The sequence below is a fragment of the Ursus arctos genome, unplaced genomic scaffold (genome assembly GCF_023065955.2).
Source record: "Ursus arctos isolate Adak ecotype North America unplaced genomic scaffold, UrsArc2.0 scaffold_1, whole genome shotgun sequence".
NCBI classification, from domain to species: domain Eukaryota; kingdom Metazoa; phylum Chordata; class Mammalia; order Carnivora; family Ursidae; genus Ursus; species Ursus arctos.
In genome coordinates this window covers 27,821,604-27,827,603 of record NW_026622763.1, presented here as the reverse complement: position 1 = coordinate 27,827,603, position 6,000 = coordinate 27,821,604, and the positions used below count along the sequence as shown (strand labels likewise).

At 40.0% G+C, this 6,000-nt stretch overlaps 1 long non-coding RNA gene across 1 annotated transcript; it reads right to left on the bottom strand.

The window, feature by feature from the left end:
- Positions 1-448: 448 nt before the first annotated feature.
- Positions 449-5,413, bottom strand: LOC123001651 (uncharacterized). The gene is made up of 2 exons (XR_006410747.3): positions 5,093-5,413; positions 449-3,132 (listed from the first exon to the last, which is right to left on the bottom strand). It is a non-coding gene; the product is annotated as an uncharacterized LOC123001651 (long non-coding RNA).
- Between the last annotated feature and the right edge of the window lie 587 nt (positions 5,414-6,000).

Below are 6,000 nucleotides of genomic sequence, written 5' to 3'. Positions count from 1 at the left end.
TAGGATCTTTGACACTTTCTGACCACGCTAAGGTGGCTACAAGACTGCTTCCTCCCCTGCCAGGTCACACAGGGAGAACGATGTGGGAAAATACCTTGTCCAATTATAGATGGACATATGAAATATATCATCTTAGAGGCTAGTATCATGATGTTTGGTATCATGAACCACCCCCCCACTTTCTCTACTACAAATTGAAAAATTCCATGTTCTTTTTTTTTTTTTTTTTTCTTTTTAAGATCTTATTTATTTATTTGGAGAGAAAGAAGGCACATGAGCAGTGGGGAGGGACAGAGGGAGAGGGAGAGAGAGAATCCCAATGAGACTCCAGGCCCAGTGTGGAGCCTGACGTGGGGCTCGACCCCATTGACCCCAAGACCTCGATCTGAGTGAAAATCAACATTCAGATACTTAACTGACTGAGCCACTCGGGCACCCCTCTATGTTATTTTTCTAACTTTGTTATCAGTAAGCATTAATGTTTATATAATGAAAGAACCAGTTAAATAATTCCTAGTAAAATCATAAAATAAATAACAATAAAATAATTAAAATAATAGAATTAATAACTAAAACACATGCTACATCTACTCTACTTTTTAATAATTTAACTTCATATATTTTTCAGGTAATTCATGGGAAGGAATTCCTATTTATTGGTATGTGTATCCTGTATCAGACATTTTACATGTATTGTTATATTTTTTCACCACAACCAACTAAAACCTAAGTATTCTTTTGCTCTTTTTTTTAAAGTAATCTCTATGCCCAACGTGGGGTTCAAACAACCCCAAGATCAAGAGTCACAGGTTCTACCCCCTAAGTCAGCCACGTGCCCTTCTTTTGCTCATTTTTAAAATGAGGTTCATAGGTTAATATCTTGTCCTCAATATACAATTAGTACACACAAAGCAGGGAAACAAATCCAATGCATTTAATTCCAAAATCTCTATCTTTGCCATTGTAATATGCTATCATTGAGGAGAATATGAAGAATCTAGTGTCAGATACTCTGATGTCCAGTTTGCAGTCAACAAGCAATCAAAGAATTGTATAAGAAATAAAAACTATTCTCAGATATGCCTGTATCATGATCTTCAACACTCCTTTGTCCTGTGCTTGCTCCCAACACTGGAGCCAGGGTGAGCAAGAGGAACCTATACATGGGAGCTTTTCCCGAGTGGCGGATCCTGGAGAGAAGCCTGAACAGACCTGTGAAGCCATAGGCAACAAAGCTAGAGAAAGCATGGGACCTGAGCGTTTGACTTGAGTCAACATTGTAACTAGAGAAATGAGCCTACGTATTAGGTCCAAAAGGCAAAATTAGCCATACATGGAAAAACAAGTACTAACCCAATCATCCAGAAGACTGGAAGTGGATCATGATAGAGTGTGCAGAGTGGGTGGGCACAAGTGATTCAGAACGATATCTGTGAAGGTGAGATGATCGTGGATAGCCCATGCGCACGGTGTTGGCCATGAAGGCAGCCCTGACAGATTCAAAGGCCCACACAGAAACCAGACACTTGAATTCTAGAGAAAGTCATCCATTCTCTCTAGGTCACATCTAAAACTGCCAGGCCTTGAGAAGCAGTTTGTTGTTGTTGTTGTTGTTTTCTTAGCTACTATTATTGCATAGTTGTGATTATCATGGAGAAGAACATTTTTGAGAGGAAGGTTTTTATATTTAAGTACCTGAAACAACTCTGACAACAAAAATCACCCCTAGAATGGTGCAAAATTAGAACTGAGTAGAGTACAAAGTTTATAATATTGACCTTTTAACAGAACGAGGACTATTAAAGAAGACCACAAAGCGATATGAAGTTATTTCCAGGTCACCAGACAATCTGTAGGTACAAACAATTGCTGGTCCCATTTCCCTTTAAAATGGGGAAAAGAAAAAGGTACAGGGCACTCTGAGCCCCTAGGCTGATATCCAAATGGCCCTTTTGGTGGTTTTGACAAGGAGTATGGAATGAATCCTCTGAGAAAGGAAACAATCGAGGGACACTTGGAGTGTTTTGAGAAGTCAAAGGAAACAACAACAACAAAAAGCCATCAGTATTGGGATTAAAAATTGCAATAGTTTTTTCCCTTTAGCATTTGCATCGATTTTTCAGCTTTTGCATCAAAAAGAAAATCTGGCCTTGTGGATGTTTAAGAGACTAGGGATTTCATTTTCCATTTAATAAACTGATTTTCTCCCCCACTATAGGTACTTGGAATTAGCACCAATCCCAGGATAACTACAATTCCAAAAGGGAATGTTCAGTTCATTATGAATGGCCTTACAGCAAATAATGCTCTGACAGCCAAATTCCTGGTCTCCAAATTTGTAAATTTGCCTTTTTTTCTCACAATTCTTACTCAAGACCGCTTCTGAGCTTTTGCACACTTAACCCTTACACTCAAAGACAGTATGTTACTAAACAACATGAGAAACCTCAAGTTTATACACTTGGATTAAAAGAAGTCTGATATTTATAACCGAATTATGGCCATCTTGAATACAATAAATTAACTGCTGAACTAACATAATAAAGAAATACTGTATTTATTCTCACATCTATGGCTATGCATCCCTTGAACAGGTCTAAAGAATCATAAACCAGCCATAAATCTTATGATGTTTTCCATTTTATTTCTTCACTTAATGACACAGCACTCATTTCTCAATAGAAAAATTATGAATGATACTAAAAGTTAAATAGTTGTTTTTAGTAGTCAAAATTAATTTATACTGTCTTCAATTGAGCTGCATGTTCCGTGTTATATTTTCAACTTTTCATTATAACAATAAAGCTACATTATAATGACGTTTCATGTATTACTTCATTTAATTCCCAGTAAAAACCCTGTGGAACGAACACTATTAGCTTACCCACACTGTTGATAAGGAAACAAATTTAGAGTAAGTTGCCTGTAATCATACAGGTAGTAATCTGCACAGAAATAGATACCTCAGACTTCGACTGACACAGGGGCATAAAAACTCCAGAGATATATTTACATGATCGTTTTTAAATAACTTTAAATCAGCCTATATATTAGTAAGTTAAAAAAATGTAAAATTACCTTAAATACCATGTCTTTATTATTTGTCAATTGTCTCAATATTCCACTTTTGACCTGTATAAATAGACATAACCAAAATTTCAAGATCAAATTCCAATAAGAAAAATATGGTGCATAATTACTGCATATCTCTGCGTTTGGGGAGGAGAGTGAATTGATTTTGCACAGGGTATTGTTTTTCCTAATTAATCGTAGTTTTGTCACATATTTGTATGTGATTGCTACATAAATGGTTTACAAATTGTTAAGAAGTTTTATAGATATCTAGAAAGAATACTACAACTTAATAAACTTACACAAATGTTAAAGAGAAAATTTACATTAAAATGTTACTTTGTTTCTTTGTCCTAAGAGAATGATTTAAAAAAAAAAAGACAGTTAAAATCAAGCATTAGATATGCAAATATGTGTGCAGATCAGAGATACCAAAATTATTCAAATGATTAATTATTCATCATAAAATGTCAATTAATAATTATGAAGCATAAAAGGCATCTTTCTAATGCATCTTTATTTTTCTTGGCCTAAAAAGCAGCTTAATATACATGTTCAATTGACTTCTAACAAGTTCTAAAAATGCAACAAAGTAAACAAATTGTAAACAAGTGCAAACTCTGAATTTTAATAAGTGAACACAAATGTGCTCAAAGTGAATGAAAGACAAAAAAATAAGGAAAACAAAAAACATAGCCACATTCATGACATATGTAGCCCCATGTTCACTCACCTGCTAGGTAATGGGGCAACCTGGCCAAAAAACCAACCCAGCAACTCAAGTTGTGAATTTGTTTAGCAAGTACAAAACAAACATGTTTCTCTCCGAAGAGATCAATCTTTGTGGGGAGGAGGGTGCTCTGGGAATTTTTTATGCTTTCTGAATAAATATTAAAAGATAAAGCACAGTTTAAGTTTCTTTAAATTACTTATCATAATTTCTAAAGTCTGTTAAGTACTGGTAAAGTATCACTGTAAATGAGAATTTTTTTCACAATTTCCCTATATCAAGTATTATTATTTTTTTCCAGGAAGACTGTATCTTTAAAAAAAATCAGTTTAAGCTGATATGATTCAGAATAAGAAGCCATTTGATTACTAAGATATTGATTTATATTTATGATTATGATTTACTTTTCACTGACACCTGGTGAACTTGCTCTCTGATGACCCAGGGAGTTATTTTAGTTAAGGCGTTCCTGACCTCCTGCTGGTAGATTAATTACATACTAAACACTGTGTTTTCAAAACTAAATGATAAATCTGGACACATAAAGGAGGCACAAAAGAATCAGAGCGAGAGCGAGAGAGAGGATGCTAAGAAACAAAACAAGAGATTGCAAAAGGAAGATAATCAGATAAAAAGAAAGGAGAATGTAGGAAATGCAATTGGGAAAGAATTTCAAGAAAATAAGGATAAAGGGCAAGAACGGCTGACAGGAGGGCAAGAGGGAGGGAGGTAAGGAAGGATTTTTGGTTTTTAATTCCCTGGAGAGGCTGCTGGCGTCCGCGCCCTTAACGCCACAGCCTTCCAACTTGAGGCGAAAGCCACCTCCTCGGGCCTGCGTCGCATCCAACTTACTCCAAGTTTTCTGGTGACTCCTACAGGGCCCCTTTCCGTCCCCGCCCCCCCTCCCTTGGAGAGATTGACAGTCGCGTGGAGGAGGCTTTTCCAGGCACAGCCTTTCTCATGGTAATCAGCCCCCAGCATCACCTCCCGGCTGCGGCCGCTCCCGCTCCTTGCGCAGCTCACGGACCCCGGGGACCGGAAACAGGGCGGCGGGCGGGGAGCAGGCTAGCTAGCGACCCAGGTCAGCTGACCCGGCGGCGGGGCGGGGGTCGCGGGGTTCCCGGGCGGGTTCAGGTCTGGGGAGAGCGGACGGGCGGGCGGGGACCGACACCCCCCCCCCACGTGCTCCTCCGCCTGTGCGGCGGGGCCTTACCCTGAGATCGAATGGAGGGACCGAAGCTGGGGGCGTGGGGGACCGAGCGCGCCGAGAATTGGGGGTGACAAGCAGACCTGTTTTGCATCAATAAATTAAGACGCTCATTTGAGTCCTGAAGTTTGCTGGTTCCTGTCAGTGGAGACGTTGGCAAAAGCACTGAAGCCGAGATTCAGCCTTAACTTCAAAAAATAAAGGAAAATAAAATAAAAAGAACCCCTCAGCTGGCCGCCCTGCTGGGGCCAGGTGACGTGCGTGATTCCACAGCCCGCGGGCCTCACGGCAGGGATGTTAGGGTCGGTCTGAGGTTCTCTGGTCCTGTTTTGATTTTGTTTAAAAGGGTTTCTCAGAGAGATGCTCCTGATTTTTTTTTTTTTAAATAGATTTTCCCCTCCTATCCTAGGCTCAACTCCGAATGGATTGGATTGCAAGTTTGCACGTGAGAAAACCGTTTGGCTTGGCTTGGACCCCTGCCGCCCCCCACCCCCTCCACACACACCCCAATCCATGGGTCTCCCTTATCACCCTTTGCTTGCAACTCTAAAAGAAGTTGCCCACCTCCTGCGTAACAACACAGGGTTGAAATAATTCCTCTAGATGAAAGATCAATTCCGTTTCAAAACGAGAATAGGTTCCTTTTTTTTATTTTCTCCACATGGTACAAAATAAACAGAATTTGCTATAAAAAAAAAATTCATTAGCTGGGCCAAATTCGAATTCCTTCTACAGCCTGTGTGTTCAAGGGCAGAAACATTGTATCTCTTCGGGCTTCTGGGCCGGCAAGCGGAGCTGGGGGCTGGCGCGGGGGGGGGGGGGGCGGGGGAGGGGGGGCGAACTGCTGTGAAAGTTGGGGAAATTGACAGACTGAGAGGTGAATGGGGGGACAGGCACCAGATCCTGGCTGAAGGAAATTGGAAAACAAAAGTGCATCTTCTTACCCTGCCTGGGTGGAGGGAATCCTGAGGGAGGCAGTTTATTTTACTCA